Below are 21488 nucleotides of genomic sequence, written 5' to 3' on the forward strand. Positions count from 1 at the left end.
TTTTAAGATGTTTTTAATGCTTTTTAAAAAAATATGTTTTTAGAGATGTTTTGTTTTTAATATATTTTAAAGTCTGCTTTTTATGATGTTTTAGAGTGTTGTTAGTATTTTTGTTTGCTGCCCCTGGGCTCCTACTGGGAGGAAGGGTGAATATAAATTTAATAAATAATAAAATAAGCACACACACTGACCGTGCAACTTCTTGCTGTGCTGCATTGGTGCTCCCTGTCAGGGCACTATGCACGCATGCTTGCTATCACCCAAGATGGCAGCGGGGGTGTCAACATGTCCGCCATCTTGGGTGATGATAGGCGTGCTTGCACAGTGCGCTAATCTGCTCATACATCCGGTCCTATTAGCCCCCGGTGGTGGTGGTGGTGGTTGTGATGGTGGTGGTAGTGTTGCCTTTGAGGGCCCCTGCAGATTGGTGACCAAGGGCCTACTGCAGTCTCATGCCGGCCCTTCCTTGAGTAAGCTCCATTTATTGGGGCTTAATTCTGAGTAAGTGTACGGAGGATCAGAATGCTTGGATTATGATAACCTTTCATTGCAAAAAATAATTTCCCTTTTTTAATGAAAGCTAGAATTGCCATTGTGCATGATTTTCATTAAGAGATAGGTTCTCGTTCTGATCAGAGGGGACGTCTAGAATAGATACTGTCCTTGTAGCAAAATGCTTTCTTAAAAAAATGTGAGTATCATTGTGAAGGCAGAGTCCCAAGGATTCTGCTGAATATACATTGCCCTGCATTGATTAGGAACACTGTATGAACACTGTGAGTGCAGCCACTGCTAGAATTCCTCAGAAGCAAAGTCACTGCAATTTATGAAAAAAGTCCAGTACCTAGTAAAAATATTCTGCTTTGGTAAGAGCAAAAGTGTTGTCACTGAGGATGTTCTTTTCCTATATCAGCAAGTCCAGATGGGTTTTTTCCTGCTTCCTCTTTTTTTCTTCTAGAATCTTCATAGAAAAGTACAGAGTGGAATACTGGCAGCACAATAGCAAGAAATGTTTCAGAATGTTTGTTTATGTAAATTTCCTTTTATATCCTATATTGAACACTACAACAGATTACAACAGTTCAGAACAAAATACATAAACATCTCTCTAAAAATCACATGTGAAAAAAATGCTAGAAAAATGCCATCTAATCCCAACAGACTAAAATCTCATTTAACTAGAATGGATCTACTTCTTGTCTTGGGTATGAGATGAGATCCACAGACAATACTGAACAAGCAGTGGCTGAGAAGGAAGTGCGTGAATTAATTTTATTTCGGGGATGAAGAACCTGTGGTCCTCCAGATGTTGCTAGGCTTCAACACCTGTCAGCTTCAGCCAACATGGCCAATAATCGGGGACGATGGGAGTTGTAGTCCAAAAGCATCCGGAGGGCCACAGGCTCCCCATCCCTGTTTTAATTATCTAAAATGTTTTTATGCTGCCCTTTGCTAAAATTAGTCCAAGAAAGTGTGTGAAGGAGCACAAAAATGGAGGCGGAATGGGGAAAGAAGAGGTATAGATTCTGAGGTGGGGAAGGTGGTTCAAAGGTATGATCAGATAGTCCAGTAGCAGTAAAGATGAGATCCAAAGGATAGGATATGGGGTCCTCATGGGCTTAGAGGCACCAATCCAGATGTTAGCAAACACATACCCCGTTTGGGCTGCAATCCTAAGACTGGGGGGAAGGACCAAAGGTAGTTCATCTATCTTATCCAATGGGCACTTGTTGGCAGGCCAGAAGCAAGGACAGAGGAGTGCACTTAGATTTGGCCCTTTTCTGTCTTTAAAAAAACAAACACACAGTTTCCCTTAGGCTCCAGGACTGAAGCAGTTTCTTCCCTGGGTTTGGTGTGTGTCATGCCAGGGGACTGGAAATGTGATGGGTACTTTGGATCCATGTCTTCCCCCAGCATGCCTCCCTTTTGGCCTTGCTGACCTCTGAGCTCCACTGCCAGTAGGGCAAGGGCTGCAGTTGGGAGAGGGAATCTGTCATTCTGCATGTGACGGAGATGTGAGGCATCCTGGGATCCCGGGGACATTCATGCGATCACAGGGTTAATGCTGGTAACGGAAAGTTATCTGACTGTCCAAAAGACACTGAAGTTTGAGACTTGTTCACGTATTTAATCACATTGCAGGGCAGTCATGTGTAGCGGCAAGAGTGAGGCTGCACTTCTGCCCTTGACAAAGCATTTCTGTTGCCATTGACCGTTGCATGCTGAGCACATGTAAAGGTAAACTTTATGTGAAGTCTTCCCTTTTCAGATCTCTGCAGTCATCAACATACAATGATTGAGGGCAGCATTGGGGAGGGCCTCAGAAGCATGGCCCCTCTTCTGCTGATATACATGCGTGCTCTCCCTTTGAGGTGTGCTTGCATAAGACTTTACTTTTGAGTGAGATAATAATGCCACAACTGTGGCATTCAGAATTGTTCTCCATGTGCATAGAAGGAGGTCTTTACAGCAGGTCAGACTACCTGCCTCATTAGCTCAATATACTCTGACTGGCAGTGGCTCTCTAGCAAAAGTATTGTACATTACCTGCTACCTGATGTTTTACCTAGAGATTGAATCTGGGGCCCTCTACATGCAAAATGTATCATTACCCAGGTGCCTGGTTTGGATGGCACCCTAAGCAAGTCTCTGAACTTCTTGGCTCCTTTAGCATTGTTCTACAGGTGATTGTGCAAAGCACATAGCATTCATGAGCATGACAGAGGAAGCAGACTTTGGTGTACAACAGCTATCCTCATTAACAGAAGACTTAATAGAGCTCCAGATTTATGCTAATGCCAGTCTATATACCCGATCTATTTGCCAAGTGCCAACACAAGCATGTGCCTATATCTGCTCAGTAAACAGCCTTGACATGAACAAAGGCATAATCTCAAGGAGCATTGTCCCTGCTGCTAAACTAATCAACAGTTGTCAGTATCTCTTAAGAACAGGATCCTCCACTCCATGTTTGCTGTTTTCCTCTTGACTAGTCAGAAACCCTTGAGATGACACAAAGCTGAATATGAGGGGTGTAGCTGTTTGGGGTTGTGCAAAGTCATAGACCCATTACTTTTTTGGAAAAATGGACCCAGCCAGGTCCCTATGTATGAACCAATCATGATGAAAGGGGGGCATGTTAGCAACTGAGAAGAGTTCTTGTCCTTTCATGCAGATTGGAACTAATCAGAGTAAAAGGAGGTGAGTCAGCCACTGAGAAGACTCTTCTCAGTAGCTAACATACAGCCTCCCCTTTCATGCCTATGGGCTCCTAGGGATGTCTGTTGTAGTGGAGGGTGGACTCAGAAACAACATGGAGAGCAAAGGAAGTGAGGGAAAGTGGGAACATTGGTTGGGCTGTTTGGTGGCTTGGTGTGACTTGGTGAGGCAGCAGTGAGACCTCTCCTGAAAAAGCCTTCCCTGGACCCAGAGGATTCCAGCAGCTACAGACCAGTGGCAAAGGTTCCATATCTCGGCAAGATCTTGGAACGAGTGGTTGCTGACCAGCTCCAGGCGCTATTGGATGAAACCGATTATCTAGATCCATTTCAATCGGGTTTCAGGCCCAGTTTCGGCACTGAGACGGCCTTGGTCGCCCTGTTTGATGATCTATGTCGGGAGAGAGACAGAGGGAGTGTAACTCTGTTGATTCTCCTTGATCTCTCAGCGGCTTTTGATACCATCGACCATGGTATCCTTCTGGAGAGGCTTGCGGAGTTGGGAGTTGGAGGCATTGCATGGTAGTGGTTTCGCTCCTACTTGGCAGGCTGTCTCCAGAAGATAGTGCTTGGGGAACATTGCTCGACACCGTGGGTACTCCAATGTGGGGTCCCGCAGGGTTCGGTTTTGTCTCCCATGCTTTTTAACATCTATATGAAGCCGTTGGGTGTGGTCATCAGGAGTTTTGGAGTGCGTTGTCATCAGTACGCTGATGACACGCAGCTCTACTTCTCCTTTTCATCTTCCTCAGGTGAGGCGGTCAATGTGCTGAACCGTTGCCTGGACGCGACAATGGACTGGATGAGAACTAACAAACTGAGACTCAATCCTGATAAGACTGAGATGCTGTTGGTGGATGGTTTTTCCAATCAGATGGTGGATACATATCCTGTCCTGGATGGGGTTACACTCCCCCTAAAGGAACAGGTTCGTAGTCTGGGAGTCGTTCTAGACTCTTCCCTGTCACTTGAGGCTCATGTAGCCTCGGTGGCACGGAATGCATTCTACCAACTTCGATTGGTAGCCCAGCTACGTCCCTACCTGAGTAAGGAGGATCTTACATCAGTAGTACATGCTCTGGTAACCTCACATTTGGATTACTGTAATGCGCTCTACATAGGGCTACCTCTGAAGACGGTTCGGAAGCTACAGCTGGTGCAAAATGCGGCGGCCAGACTGCTAACAAGAACGAAGCGGTCTGACCATATAACACCTGTTTTGGCCCGCTTGCACTGGCTTCCAATACGCTTCCGGGCCAAATTCAAAGTGTTGGTATTAACCTATAAAGCCTTATACAGCGCGGGACCTCAATATCTGTCGGAACGCCTCTCCCGCTATGAACCGGCTCGTACACTACGGTCTGCTACGAAGGTCCTCCTCCGGGTCCCGACTCATAGGGAGGCCCGGAGGGCAGTGACAAGATCAAGGGCCTTCTCAGTGGTGGCCCCCGAACTATGGAATAGTCTCCCTGAGGAGGTTCGCCTGGCGCCGACACTATCATCCTTTCAGCGCCAGGTTAAAACCTTTCTCTACTCCGAGGCATTTTAATTTTTTTGTTAATGATTGTAATGTTTGTAATTTGATTTTAGCCTTTGCTGTTTTTAGATTGTGAAATTTGATTTTAGACTGATGTTTTTGTATTATATTGTATTTTATTGTATCTATGTTCACTGCCCAGAGAGCTATTGCTAGTCGGGCGGTATATAAGTTTAAAAAATAAATAAATAAATAAATAAAATAAATGAAGGGACCCTGCAATTCTGAATTTTCCACTACACTATTGCTGCATATCCCCCCTTAAGGCATTTCCCCCTATTTCTGGAACCATAGTTGGAGGGTTCTGAAGAGCGTGGGGCTCAGGGACAACCTACAAGGGATTGTCTGTCATTGGCCCCCTTATCATAATCTTTGGAAACCCTCTAGTTATGGGTAAAACATCGAGGGGAGGCTCTGTGGCTAACATCCAAGTCCTTCTGTCTAGACATTTCAAGAACCTTGCTATACAACTGGGGTAGATCCCCAAACTTTGAAATTGGGAAACCATGCTCCTTGAGACAGGTAAGCATTGGTGCTTCAATCCTTCCATTTCTCTCTTCTTGTTCATTTCCCAGATCTTGCTATTTTTTCTGCCTTCACATGGCGCAAACCCTTTGCCAGTGGCTTTTGAATTTCCTCTGATGTGTCTAGGCCTCCATTGCAGCCTGATGCATCCCCAGGCCACTCCCCACTCCTTAGATGGCAACAATAATATTCCTTGCAACAGTTGTCTCTATAGGAAAAATAAAGCGGAAGCTGTTGGTTCAGGCAGGATGGGGTGTTTGAAGCCAGTATACAATATTTACTCTAACCATTTTATTTTCTGTAATCATTTTGGCAATTCAAGGTGCATGACTATTTTATCCTCCAGTGCTGCTTCAGTGCTTTGTAAGAATAAACCAATTTCTTTGGAGCCTAAATTGGGACTCAGTGGTTCTCGCTAATTCCCCCAGTAACGGAGGTGTAGTACAACACACACACACACACACGGTGCACCACAACACTGGCTTAATGCGTAATGTGTGATCATGTGTAAGCTTGGTAGCAATACACTCTGCCACTGAGCGATGGCCCCTCCATGTGCATCATCTAGTCATGGGTCATGGCACACAGAAGGAATAGTCAAGGGAGCATGATATGTTAGACCTAACAGTGCAGCATATGATTTAATATGTTTTTAATCGTAGTTTGTTTTAATGTATTTTTTTATGCGTTAAAGTGTTTTTAGTGCTTTTGTTTGCCACTCTGGGCTCCTGCTGGAAGAAAGGACAGAATATAAATCATCATCATCATCATCATCAACTTCTTCTTCTTCTTCTTGCTGTTGTTGTTATTAACAACAACAACAACAATAATAATAATGTGGCCTCACTGTGGCCATCCCTAACTTTTATTTACTTATTTTAAAGATTTCTATCCTGCTTTTTTATAAAAGAGATTCAATGCAGTAGCTAACAAATAGTAATTAAAACAAATAATCACATAATTGCCTAAATCCCCCAATGCACCTAAATTAATAAATTCAGAGGGTTGTATTCAACTAAAGCCTACTCAGAGTAGAACCATGGAAATTAATGTACCTATTTATTTATTTATTGTATTTGTACCCCACTCTTCAGCCAAAAAGTCTCCCAGAGTAGGGTTGCCAAGTCAGAAGCATCCCAAACCCTGAGATTTTGGGGGCAGGCCCTAGGGATGTCACAGGGCTGGGGAGTGATGTCACGGGGTGGGCCCAAGTTATGTCATTAAGCATGATACATTAAGCATCAACCACAGTTGCTTGGCATGTACAATTCAAACAAAAACATTTCTCTGATTGGAAATTAAGATAGAAATCTTAGCTAAAAGATGGAGCCTGGGTAGGGAACATTTAATGTAGCCAACCTGCTTCTGGCAAAAAGGGTTTAAGTGTCCTCAGGCCAGGCCAGTCACCAGAAGGGCATTGTAGGAAGAAAGGAGCTTAGTGTTGTGGAGATGTTAGACTGGAGCACTTGGGAGTAAAGATGGAAGCCCCTGAAGGCTGCAATTCTAAACACACTGACTAAGGGACTAAGCCTCATAGAACTCAATAGGATTTACTTCTCAGTAGATATGGTTTGGATTGTGTTGTTGGGTAAAGCTGGATCAGGGATTCTCTGCAAAGATATCCATATCCAAGTAGGGTTGGCAACACCCTGCCTGGAATGCCCTGCCCTACGTTTTATCATGGCTGCTCCAAATTTCTTTACAGATTTGACCCTTCACTTCAGAAAGAGATCTGAGAAATGACTAAGAGTAAGAAGATTCTCTACTATTTTCTTTGAGATTTTTTACAACAGAGTGGTATATAAATGTTGTAAATAAAATACACAAAATAAATATTGGAGTCACTATGGCCCTTGAGTCTCTTCCCACTTTTAGGAACAAAGGAATCTGCCTTATACCGACTCAGGCAATTTGGTACCATCTAGCTCAGTACTGATGACATGGACTAGCACTGGCTCTCCAGGATTCCAGGCAAGAGTCTTTTCCAGAAATTGAATGTTGGCCCTTTGCATGCAAAGCATATGCCCTACCACTAAGCTACAACTCTTCCCCTGTTTAAAAATATATCTTTTAGAATTGTTCTTTTCAATTCACAAATGAATGCACATCATACGTAGTGCAGATCCACACCATTCATTTAAAGCACATTCAACACATATTTGAAGACTATGAATCACACCACAGAATCATGGAAACTGTAGTTTGTTAAAGGTGGTGGGAACTATAACTCTAAGGGTGAAACTACACTTTCCAGGATTCCTTAGGAGGTCATGTGCTTTAAATGCAAGTTGGATGTGCTTTTAAACATATTGTGTGGATCTACTTAATAAACTTTGCCTGCATGTAAATCTTTTAAATTATTTTTTAAAAAAGGAAATGAGCTATAAAGTTTACTGGGTGACCATGCGCTACTCACCATCTCTCAGCCTATCTGCCCCTCAGGATCAAAACAGCAGAGGGGAACCATGAACACCCCAAGGAAGAAGGGCACACTGAAAATGTAGAGGAAGTAATACTGTACAACCATAGTGTGAAATCAGATACTTATCAGGACATAGTATGAAGAAATATTTATATAAGCATGACTATCAAATATGTTTATTATTTACACAACCTGTAAAGATATTTATAGTGCAATCCTACGTTTGTTTATTCAGAAGAAAGTCCCAATGTATTCAGTGAGGCTTACTCAAACAGTGAAGTGTGCATAGAACTGCAACCTCAAATGATAAAGAACTTCATTCATGCAACCCAAAATTTGGAATCATGCCACTTTAAGCTGTTTTGCAACTGTTTATACTTGTTTTTATGGTTATTGGATTTTAAAGGGATTTATTTCTTATTGTGAGCTGCCTTGGTTTCCAGTTAGCAATCCTACCTCCAAAGATTGTTGGAAAGACTCCATATATATACACACACTGGAGATGTAAAAATACATACATCCCATATAATAGCCTATTGTCAAAACCAGTTGGTCATTGCAGACCATTTTTTAAAAAATCAGTATTAGTTTCCTACATAAAAAAGCAGTGATACCTATGTAAACCCTGCCTAATTGCTTTAAAAATAGGATTGGAGGAGAGACAAAGATTTACAACACCAACACAATTCTTTGCTATGTTCACTCAAAAGTCCCATCAATTTACAGCACAAACCTAACCATGTCTACTCAAAAGTAATTCCTATTGAATTCAATGGGGTTTACTCTGGGTATTGCAGCTTTACTCGCAGAAAAGCAAGTACTGGATTAAAGCTTCATATACAGAAGGTTTACAAACGGTGCCCTCTTGAACAGCCCAGGAAATGTTAAACTTGTTTGACTCCTGCACACAAGAGAAAAAAAAATGGAAAGCTATATACTTACTCAACTGATGAGATTTTCAGAAAAGCAGGAGAAAAACAAGTTTTCTGATTTGCAAAGAGCTCTAATTACTGCCTTGTCAATCACAACCCTGACTTCACTTATTGGCTACAAACCTGAAAGGGTGGGATTAGAGCAGCCAGCTATGAGCTCATTTAACTAAAGTTGCGGGTGTGTGTGTGATGTTTTGGTGTATATCTTGGGAACCAGACCACCCAGAAATTTAATTTAAAAAAAAATGAAAGCTGAGAGTCTGGAGATGAAGGTGACTCACCTGGAGACCCAGAGAACACACCAAAAATCTGGAGTCTCTGGGCAGAAACTAGACACCTGGCAACCCTATCCCAGAGTGGCTTACATACAATCAGTTAATAAAAGACAGTCCCTGCCCACAGGCTTACAATCTAAAAAACACAACACACAAGGGGAAAGGGGCAGGGAAGGGAGAGAAAAAAGTACACTCAGGCACCACTTCTTAAGTTAGTCATGTCCATCAACTTCAATGGGTCTACTCTGAGTAGGACTATCATTGAATACCACCCACAATCTCCAACCTATTTCTCAGATTCCAGCAGAACAAAAATAGCATAGAACTGAGACAGCAGAAATCACAGAATTAGGCAAAGTCCTTTTGTGAAAGTTTTTTACCCCAGCAGGCTCAGTCAGCCCATCTTTCTTATGGCATTTCATTGTGCAGCAAAAAGCTTCCTGTTTAGGCAGGTGTTTTTTTTTAAATAGTTTTTTTATTTGATGTTTCTGTTAAATGTGCTGGACTTGTCTGTTTTTATTAGAAAGTATGCTTCTTTTGGAATTTTATTGTATTTTATGACTGGTTTCAGTTATCGTAAGCTGCTTTAAGTGGTATAATGGCACCAGAAGCGAGGCAAGGTTATATAGTACATAGGTCCTAAACCATTTATTAATATGGTCCAGTTGTTTTCAACCTCTTTTATGGAGGCATGCAATAGTTGCTAAAGGTAGCACGGGCTAGCTTCCTCTTAGCCCAGCTTTTGGGTTTTTAACGCACCTTGACTTTGCAAATTATAGAATTGCTTCCATCGATGTCCTTCATTGCAGGCAAGTGTATAAGATGATGTTTGATCCCCCTCCAGAAGCGTTGCAAGACAGTCCTGGGAATACAACAGAATTCTTCCTTCAGGGAATGTAAACTGTGCTGTGGATCTGCATAGCTTCTCCCTTGTGTTGACTTTTACCTGTCTGCCCCAAGGTGTGGAGCAAGAGTGAACACTACCAGCCAGCCAGTCAAGCCATCTGTCTTGGTTTTATCTGTTGGAAAAACTCAAACAGAATTTTACTTGACTCAGAGCTTGTTTACATTGTGAAGCAGTATGGATCTGAAGCTGAATTCATTTTAACTAGTTGCTGAATTGCATGTCTGCATTAATATATATATATATATATGTCTGGGAAATTGGTGGAGGCACCTCTAATAGAAGTTATGATTGCAAGGTTCCAGTTGCTTTGCTTTAAAAAATGAATATGTTCCTGCTAAAACTTAAATCAGGTATAAAATGCTTATAGAGAGAGAAATCCTAGGTTCATACTCTGTCCTGCCATCAGGTCTGTAATTATGACCCTCCGGGCATAAAACTGCAGTTTTGGAAGGGACAAAATGTAAACATCTTTCTATGCTCTTTTTTATTTACACGATGTCTTCCTTAGGCAGGTCCATGAACTCAAATGTGCTTTCAAAATATGCTGTGTGTACATAGCCTCTGTTAGTAGCAGGACTCAAACAAGGGCTCTGTAGGCAATTAAGATCCCTGGGCAGGTTCATATGGAGGTGAGCTGTTTTTCCAGAGTGTCCTATTGCACCTAGAGGCATACATGAACATGTTTATTTAAAATGTGAATTATTGTTTTTCTTTTTTACTAGCAATTGTACCAAATGTGAATGTATATTGATTTTTATGTTGTCAACCGCTCAGAGAGCTTCGGCTATGGGGCAGTATACAAGTGTAATAATAACAATAACAATAACAACAACAACAACAACAACAATAATAATAATGTGTAGGCTTCATGCAGGCATTCAACTGAATGATTATAGGCTGGGGCAGACCCTGCAGCTGTAATCTCACTAGTCCAGGTGTGGGGAACCTTTGGCTCACCAGATGTTGCTGAACTACAACTCCCATCAGCCCCAGCCAGCATAGCCAATGGCCTGATATGATGGGAGTCGGAGTCCAGCAACATCTGGAGAGCCAAAGGTTCCCCACACTGCACTAGCCTCATCCTCGTTCACTGTACATTGTTTGTTCTGTATAGGGCCACAACAGCAATCTCTCTTTCAAACCACCTTCAGCAGCAAAAACAATGTTTCCAGTCTTAGAGCAACACCTAACCAGTCACCAAGCCCATCTCATCTATCCGAGCCAAATTACACCTTTGTACTGAATGTGCAGCAACCTGTGAAACCAGCAGCTACATGTCTGGCTTGCTCCATAGCATCTAGTACAACTTATTCATGTCATGATGCTCCATATTTCCTTGTCAGCCCGTGACATGGAGTATGGATGGAGAAATGGAACACATCGTGATGTCAGGAGGCCACAGGGAAGTTGTACTCGATAATAAGAAGGGATAGTAGGGAACTAGACACATGCCGCCGTTGTCAGTGGCAGCAATGCATTTAGTGTATCCTAATTTGCCCCTGGGACACATCAGTGGTACGTTCACCGACCAAGTTGGCTCTTTCCTATAGAAGCTCATTCTGCGGTAGATTTTTGCTAGTCTGTAATGTGCCACAGGACTCTGTTGTTTCAGCTGCAGTGAACTCCAGAGGTCAGTAAAGATGAAACCGTTCAAATGTGAAATGGCAGGGTTAGGCAGCCAAGGGCAGGAGGGTGTCTGAGTGCGTGTATGAGCTGTTTGTGCAGAAGCAAGCATCTTCTCAGCCCAAAGTTGTTTTCTTTTTAACTTTTTTTTTATTTTAAAGAAAGCATTGTACTCTCCAAATATGCTTGGCTGAGCTGGAACAAAGTTAAATAAAGCACAAGGGCAATGTGTCGGCGGCAGCAGTACTTCCTCTGTAGAGCTTTTTTTTTTTTTATAGGAGAAGTACATGTGTCAGTAATATAACTGCAAAAGAATTAATCAATGTACTTTTATTGTAGGTGTAACTAGATGTTACACGCAGATTCAGGAAGCTGCAATTTTGAGGGGAGCAGTGGTATGGGTGGGGGATACTTCATTTGTGCTTTTTGTTTGTTTGTTTACTCTAAAGCACACACCTCCAAGCTGCTTTTCCCTGGCAATTTGTAGGGAGAAAACACCTGGGGCTGATTTGGAGCAGAGAAAACAGTGGCTGAGGGAAAAGATTCTGGTCAAAACTTCAGTCTCCCAAAGCTGAGATCAGTGCATTATATGTATAAAGCTAAGCCCTGTGACAACAGAGGGAGTGGGGATGAAGAACTTCCCCAAACCAAGAGTTCATCTTTGTCCTTGCTTCCACTAATATGCCACTGGGACTGCTCCAGCATTAAAGATTGCCACCCTGGGCTCCTGCTTGGGAGGAAGGGCGGGATAGAAATCAAATAATAAATAAATAAATAAATGAAAAAGTTTGGTTGTCTCACATAAACTCCCAAGGATTTCCCATCCAGATTTTGGGGGGCCCTGAGCAGGCTGTTCCTGGTGTCCCCTCCATACCCATCAGCATGCTGTACCCCCAGTGGTAGTGCTGGGCAGGCACCAATGCCGCCACCTTCTTGTTTGTTGACAAGCCGAGCTGCGGTAGTGTGCTGGCAAATCCAGAAGTGCAGGGTCCCTTCATGATAGTCACAGCTTTGCCCCCTCATAGCTACACCCCTTCTAAGCTTATACAACCTTCTAAGGTTATAGAATAATCTGGCCACGTTTGAATACTGCTTTCTGCTTCTCTATCCTTGTTAATGCCTTCTCCCACAACAGCAGACATCCCTAGGAACAGACATCAGCTTGAAAGGGGCATGTGTTAGCTACTGAGAAGAGTCTTCTTAATGGCTGAGTCTTCTCAGTGGCTGACTCACCTCCTTTCACTCTGAGTGGCTCCAATCAGCAGGAAAGGACAAGGAAGCATTTTGGAAGACTTCTTGGTGGCCAACACACTTGCACTTCATGTGATTGGCTCATAGGATGTTGGAGACACAGGGCCCCTGTTGAGCCCCTGCTCCCAAAAAAGTGAGGGGTCTAAGACTCCCCCAAGGCCCTGAATGGCTACATCCCTCCCTAGCTGTAACCTGGCTCCTGATCCATTTCAGCACGGGTGCCAGGTAAGTGGATAAGGGCAAAGGGAAGGGGATAGGGAAGCCATCAGCCTCTTCCTTGTGTTCAGACAGTTGCTAGCGTGGTGCTATAATGGGTTAGGAGCAAAGAAGGTAATCCCCCTTTCGAATGAGGCATACCAAGGGGAAGCAGGAGGTGCACAGTGTGCACTAGAAGGCTCTGTTGCCTTGAAGGAGTGCCTGTTAATCCCCCATTTTCCTCTGCTTGTATTTGTAAGCCAAGTAAACATTACAAAGAGGGTGCTTCCAGATGGGTGTTTGTTGTGGGATTGATGTGCCTCATGCATGCAAGTATTTTTTCCCCAGTGTCCACACTGAATCCCCCCATTTAATTGTGATTTACCCTTTCAGAAGGAAATCAAATCAGATGCTGATGAACGATTTACGATATTTGGATAATCCATTTGCAGTATTAAGCCCTGATCTGAAAGCACCCGAAGTGTTCAGAGAACTCTGATTTAGGAGTAGGGGAGAAATTTGATTCAGTTTATATTTATAGGCAAGTCTACCTAATTCATACTTTTGAAAATAATACACGAACCAAAACACAGCCATTCTTTGAAATTTGCACTTCTCTGAATTTTACAGTGCAGTTGTCCAACCAAGTAATGTGTACAAAAATGCACATACTAGGGAAAAGTGTGTAAAATGCGTGTATTAATGAAAATCACATATTTGGTGAAATTGCTTTGCAAAAATGTGCATATTAGACAAAACTGCATACAAAGACTTGTATAGTAGGATAAATTCTCACTAAAATGCTGCTGAATTTTCATGAGGACTTGTTTTAAAAAAATTGCAGACTGATGTAGAATTGTGGAGAATTGAATTTAAGACTGGAAAAATTAGTAACGGAAATTGACAGACTCACCCATCCAAAGGAAAATGAACCCCACAGCACTTTATTGGACTCTCACTCCTCAGGAAAGTCTGAGCACTGGGAGAAGCCAGACAAGGCTTCAGTCTTGGCAAATACCTAAATGTGCAGGATGCTAATGGCAGGCCTGCACGCAGCTTGTGGCTCACGTCCATACCTGTCTAACTGCAGTGACTCTGCAGCATCAAAACCATGATTGCAAGATCAAAACCATGTATGTATGTGGGTTCTCTTAGCCTGAGAAATATTAAATAGACAGTTGCCTTAGTAGAGTTAAATGTGATATGTTACATAGTGGAACATCCAGTTCATACTTGCAGCATAGGCCAGGGGTGAGAAACCTCAGGCCTGTGATCTAAATTTTGCCCTCTAGCCCTCTCTTTTTGGCTCCTGGGATTCTCCAGAGTCCATGTCGCTCACTGACACTACTCTGTGCCCTCCATGAATGTTTTTGCCTAGCTGGAACTGTGATAATGTCTCTTGCTTGCTTGCCTGAATGGAGGATGGTGAAGTGTGTGTGTATCTGATTTTTTTCATGAAAAAAATGCTCACTTGGCATAGAGATGAATGGGATGCTAAAACCTTGGACTCCAAAGGAAGTTGGAAACTACTGTTAATTAACATAAACAAGAAAGATTCTTGTAAGCTCTTTAAAGGCTAACAGATTTGTTGTGGCATAAAGTGGCTAGATACCACTCCATCAGATGCACAAAGTGTTATTTGGCATACATATAGGTATAGATATAGATGTATAGAAATATATGCAGGCCCAGCACCAGAGGACAGCCAGGTTGGGCCCTGACTAAGGGCCCCTGAAGGGCCCCTCCTTAAGTTGGGTGGGTAGCACTCTCTTCTGCAATTCCAGGCAGTGTCAGCTCCCGCCCTGCCACGGATCGCAGAGAAGGTGCTCCCAGGCACCCCCTACTACCATGCAGGCCTGCAACACCCACCTGCATGCCCCGCCTACCTCTCCCTTGAAGTAAATGCTGGCTGTGCTGCAGGCGCAAGCCTGCCATCAATCAAGATGGCAGCCAAGGTTTCCCTAAGGGGCTGATGCCCCTGCCGCCAATTTGGTTGATGGCAGGTATGCACGCGTGTAGCACACATACATGCCATCAAACAAGATGGCAACAGAAGCATCAGCCCCTTAGGGAAGTGTTGGCCGCCATCTTGGATGATGACAGGCATGCGTGCACAGCACGGGCAGCATTCACTTCAAGGGAAAGGTAGACAGGTGGGGCGTGCATGTGTGCGGATGCTGGGGCCCAGGGCAGGCTGGTGCCCAAGGAACCCGGCATGCCTGGCACCGGCCCTGAATATACCTCTATTCCTCTCTGGAAATTATTGATATAATCACTGGATGAAATACTGGGAAGTTATTATTCTGACCAGAGTCCCATGTCTTCTTCTTTGTGAACACATTCCTGGAAAGATATTGGAAAAACTGCAAAGGTTTCAGAGAAGACCAATGGAAAATATTGATTAAAACACACTATATTATGAGACATCAGAGGAGCTGGATAAGTAGGTAATCAAAAGAAGGTTAAAAGGTGATTCAGTAGTGGCTCATGGTAAAAAAAGGACTTCTGATGGTGCACACATCTTTAATTTACAAAACAAAGAATAGGAACATTCTCCCAAGTGTACTTACCCACCATGATTTATTTATGATATTTACATTTTGTTCTTCCTTCACCAAGCTGGCAGGGAGGAGGGGTGGTGGCATACTTGTGGTTATCACAGTATATCTTCAAAACAACTCTATGAGGTATTATTATTATTATTATTATTATTATTATTATTATTATTATTATTATTATTATTATCTTTATTTATACCCCACCATTTTTCCAAAACTGGAACTCATGGTGGCTTCCAGATAAAAATACATATAATTAAAAACATGCAAAGTCTACATTAAAATAAGATTAAACTATCTCCAATATTAAAACCACACACACATATAGCTGAAAGAGTTCAGACTAGTTTAAAAATGATATAATAGACACTAGCAATGCAGCACCCTTCACGCCCTATCCTTAGCCTTCAATTCCAAAGGCTTGTTGGAATAGGAAGGTCTTTGTTTGTCAGCGGAAGGACTGCAAAGAGGGGGTCATTCTTACCTCCCTAGGAAGGGAATTCCAAAGCCTAGGGGCAGCCACCGAGAAGGCCCTCTCACACGTCCCCACTAGTCGTACTTGAGAAGATGTGGGTATTGAGAGAAGGGCCTCTCCTGAGGATCTCAGGGCCCAGGCAGGCTCATACAGGGAGATACGGTCTGATAAATAGCCTGGACCTAAGCCGTATAGGGCTTTATAGGTCATCACCAGCACTTTGAATTGTGTCCGGAAACAGACTGGCAACCAGTGGAGCTTTTTTAACAGGGGGGTAGTACGGTCCCTGTAACCAGCCCCAGTTAACATTCTGGCTGCAGCACGTTGTACGAACTGAAGTTTCTGAACAGTCTTCAGAGGCAGCCCCACGTAGAGCATGTTACAGTAATCTAAACGGGATGTAACTAAGGCATGTGTCACCGTGGCCAGATCAGACGGCTCAAGGAACGGGCGCAGTTGGCGCACTAATCTTAATTGTGCAAAAACACTCCTGGCCACAGCAGAAACCTGGGACTCCAAATTTAACGCTGAGTCCAGGAGCACACCCAAACTGCGAACCTGTGTCTTCAGGGGGAGTGTAACCCCATCCAGCACAGGCTGTATCCCTATTCCCTGATTTGCCTTACGACTGACCAGGAGCACCTCTGTCTTGTCTGGATTAAGCTTCAATTTGTTCACCCTCATCCAGTCCACCACTGACGCCAGACACTGGTTTAAAACCAAGACAGCTTCCTTGGAATTAGGTGGAAAGGAGACATAGAGTTGGGTGTCATCAGCATACTGATGGCACCGAACCCCAAACCCCCGGACAACCTCTCCCAGCGGTTTCATGTAGATGTTAAATAGCATAGGGGATAAAACTGAGCCCTGAGGGACCCCACAGGCCAATGGCCAAGGGGTCGAACAGGAATCCCCCAGCACCACTTTCTGGGTTCGTCCCATCCCAGCAAGGCGGCCCAGAAGAATACTATGGTCGATGGTATCAAAAGCCGCTGAGAGGTCCAGCAGAACCAACAGGGACACAATCCCCCTGTCCAGTTCTCTGCGTAGGTCATCCACCAAGGCGACCAAAGCCGTCTCCGTCCCATAACCAGGCCTGAAACCAGATTGAAATGGATCCAGATAATCTGTTTCATCCAAGAATCCCTGGAGCTGGGAGGCCACCACACGCTCTATTACCTTACCCAAAAATGGAATATTGGACACTGGCCGGTAATTATCCATTATGGAGGGGTCCAGGGAGGGCTTTTTTTTAACAAAGGCCTTACAACTGCCTCCTTTAGGCAACCTGGAACTCTGCCTTGGTGTAAGGAGGCATTAACCACTCTCCCCACCCACTCAACCAGTCCCTCTCTGGCACTTTTTATAAGCCAGGAAGGGCAAGGGTCTAGCAGACATGTGGTGGCTCTCACCTCTCCAAGGATCTTGTCCACATCCTCGGGCTGTACAAATTGAGAAGAATCCATCATTATTGAACAGACAGGAGCCAAAGTTACATCCCCTGAGACTGTATCAATTATAGCATCTAAGTCGGAACGAATCTGAGCAACTTTATCTGCAAAGTGCTGTGCAAACTCTTGACAGCGGGCTGTTGAGTGATCTATATTACCCTCTTGGGGGCCAGAATATAAAAGACCCCTGACCACTCGAAACAGCTCCACTGGGCGGCTCCCTGCAGATGCAATGGTGGCAGAAAAGAATGATTTCTTTGCTGCCCGCACTGCCACAGAGTAGGCCTTCAAATAGGCTCTAGCATGTGTTCGGTCAGACTCGCTCCAAGTTTTCCACCAACGTCGCTCTAGTCTCCGTCTCATTTGTTTCATCACCACCAACTCCTTGGTAAACCAAGGGGCTGGTTTGGCTCCACTTCATGAGAGGGGATGCTCAGGAGCGATCATGTCCACTGCCCTGGCCATTTCCCCATTCCAGAGGTCAACGAGAGCTTCGATAGAATTGCCTGCCGAGGTGGCAGGAAAATCCCCAAGAGCCATCAGGAAACCATCCAGATCCATCAGCCTCCTGGGGCGGACCATCCTAATCGGTCCCCCACCCCTGCAGAGGTTCTGAGTCCCAGTGAGTCTAAACCCCACCAGGTAGTGATCTGTCCATGACAAAGGAACTACAGAAAGTTTCTCCACACCAAGATCACCATCATCCCCCTCCACACAGAAAACAAGGTCCAGGGTATGGCCAGCAACATTAGTGGGGCCAGATACTACTTGGGACAGACCCATAGTTGTCATGGAGGCCATGAAGTCCTGAGGCACTCCCAACAGGGCGGCCTCGGCATGGATGTTGAAGTCCCCCAGCACCACAAGCCGAGGGGACTCCAACATCAGCCCCGAGACCCCCCCGGCTAGCTCAGGAAGGGAGACTGTTGAGCAGCGGGGTGGGCGGTACACCAACAGAATCCCTAATCTGTCCCGACCACCCAACTTCAAATACACACACTCACACCCTGGACACTGTGGGGTAGGGCACCTAGTCAGGGAGATAGTATCCCGATAGACCACTGCGACTCCACCTTCCTGCCCCCCAGGTCTTGCCTGCTGCTGCACAGAGAAACCTGGTGGGCAAAGCTGAGAGAGATTAACCCCCCTCAGCTTCATCCAACCAGGTCTCAGTAATACAAGCCAGGTCGGCATGCTCATCCAGAATCAAGTCCTGAATGGGCGTTGTTTTACCATTCACCGACCTGGCATTCACAAGCAGCAATTTCAGCCTGGGTGGAATGTCACCACGGCTATCCAGGCTATTTAAACAGGGAGACAGTTTGGGGGCAACCAGCACTCTGTTGCATACCCCACTCCCCTGATAACATAACTGCCTCCCTACTCCGTATCTCCTTCTGCCCTCTACAACACTAATAGTAGCCCCCTGGATCCCCCTCCCTCCCCTCTTGTAGTGAAGACACATCTTACTGCTATAAGACAGACAAAAGCCTTGTTCTTTAACAAACACACTACTAGCAGGCCAGTATAAACATGTAGAAAACCGCTGGAGTGGGTCACCAAAACTGCTGAGTCAGGGCCTAGCTCTTAACCCTGAGTCAGGCCTTAGTCATAGTCCTACAAGAGCAGGGAATCCCAGAGGTGAGGCCGGGGACCAAGGCAGCCGAAGTCCAAGACAGACAGAGTCCAAAGTCTCACTCTTGGTAGACTTCCTCTTTTATGGTGATGGCTGATGTTATTAATATTGTTATTATTACTGTTGTTATTGGATACTCGGCATCTCCTCTTCTTCTCTTCACGGCTGTTCTATATCCACGCCAGAGCTTTACTTGTCTCTGTGTTGCTGGAATCCTTATCTCCCTTGTAATAGCCCAGGCTCTGAATTTCTCCACTGCACTCCCTCCAGTTGCTGATATCTCCGGATTTTCATAACAGAGTTCAACAGGCATAACAAGGACAGATAATAAAACTTGCTGTAGATTTTCTGTAGTTGTGTTCTTGATTGTATTTAGTTGTAATTTCAGCACTGCAGAGCATCATCAAACACGTCCGCTGTTCAGGATGCCATTTTAGTTTTTTTTAGGTTAGGCTTAGAATAATTGGCTTGCCCAAAGTCACTGAGTATACTTCATAGCTAGTGATGATTTGACCAAATTAGATAAGAAGCTGGCAATCCATGCTCAGATTCCTTATCTGTGGTTTTGAAAGTAACTGGGGGTGGAGACACACTTGCAGTTGTACTGGCTTCAGTGCACCTTCAGCTCCATTTTTTAAACATGGGGACACATGACATTTGTCAGACTCTGCCCCCTTTTACTCCAAAACCTCAGGTGTTGCAGCTCCAGCATGCTTTACCTTGAAGTCAGCTTCACACAGACTTCAAAACTGATTTGCCATCAACCTCATTGCCACTCCAGATGTGTCCAATGAAAACACTTTGCTGTAGGCTTGGGTAGACACAGTGATTGGCCCAATGCTTTGCTGTGGGTGGTCCTAGTGGGGAAGGGAGATGAGTCCAGCCATGAGAGAGTCATTGCAAAATGCAGCCAGAGAAAATGGTCTGGCTGTTTTTGAAGTAACTAGAGTGTCTGCAGCCTTAGAATGATTGGCTTGCCCAAAGTTACTGATGATTGGACCCTTTTATTCCCCAGTCTAAGGGCCAAACTAGCTAAGAAGTTGGTGAATCATAATTGTGGGCTCGTTCACATGGTGACTTAACTGTGAGATTGGTGCTACTTACATCCCCATTTGATTTGCATGGTTCACATGACGTTGCAGGCAATCAGCAGGCAATGAGCAGCTATCACACAGTTTCCCCATATCAAACCAATCCAATTCTAATCCAAAAAGGGAAGGAAAAAACATCTCCACTTTGTATCTCTAGGGCTTGCACTTGGAGGGGCAACCAAGAGTTCTTCTGTATCTTTAAAAGTTGTGCAGGGGGAAGGGAGAATTCCACCTTGTGGTTTTTCCCATTATAGGGTTGCAAGAACACCTGTACTTGGCTGACTTTCTCTTCTCCTGAAGATACAGGATCAGTCTCAGGCCCTGAACCCGGCAACCCTACTTGCAGATGCTTTGCTCTGATGCTTTTAAGTGGTTGTGTCAATTGTTCCCCTCTCCATGCCCACTCCCTCCTCCTCCCTTTGTTCATGTCATTTCCTGCTGGCTCCTGTTTTGCAAGCCTGCTGCAAATGGTGCTTTATTTTTATTTTCCCTTAACTTGTGCAAAAAAAGCATAACACTGTTCAAACAAATATTTGTATTTCAGCTGGAAAATACAAATAATTGCACTGAAGGGTTTTTTCTTTTTTTTAATGAAACTTACTCTGGAACAAACTGAGCATGATGGGTTACCAAGGTAACCAGAGGAAGTGAAATTTTGACCTTAAGAGGGCATGGTCATTAGGAAGCTGTGTGATTGATCCTTTCCTTTCAGTGTGAATGGAAAACAGTGGATTGGAAGGTGGAAGTTTGAACCTTGCAAATCCATCGCAATGGCAAAACCTTCATTTTTAATATGGAGTTCAGCTCCTGTGTGAATGAGCCCTGTGTTTCTTATCTGTGATTTTGAAAGTAATTGGGAGAGGGGCAGGGTTTCCCATGTCCTTTTCTCCAGCTGCTCCAGCTGCTGTTAGTTATCTTAATAACCTGGCTTGCTCTGAAACTGTTAATGATTGTTTCCCAGTTTGGATGAAATGCATTTATCTGATTTTATTTTATTTAGGATATTTTTAGCCCACCCTTCATCATATAACACCAGAGCATATTACAATACAATTACAACTTGGAGCATTTCAATAACATGAAGATATGACCCATTTAAATAGAAATAAGAGCAAGTAAAATATAACACACTGCTAAAAAAAGAATTATAATCACCATGGAGCCACTCGGCCGACTAATATTCCACAGAAAACAATATGGGAAGCTATATTAATGGAAAACTTCCTGGATTATTTGTTCCCATTGTGAAGGGAGGACTGAAAGGACTGCATGAGGATCCCAAAGGCTTTTTCATGTCTTGACTTATTAAACCAAGATATGATCACCAAACTCTCACAATGAAATAGGACAGTGAAATCCGTGAACAAGCGATTCTTAAAATGGAATCTTCCT

The sequence above is a fragment of the Rhineura floridana genome, chromosome 6 (assembly GCF_030035675.1).
Source record: "Rhineura floridana isolate rRhiFlo1 chromosome 6, rRhiFlo1.hap2, whole genome shotgun sequence".
Taxonomy (NCBI): Eukaryota; Metazoa; Chordata; class Lepidosauria; order Squamata; family Rhineuridae; genus Rhineura; species Rhineura floridana.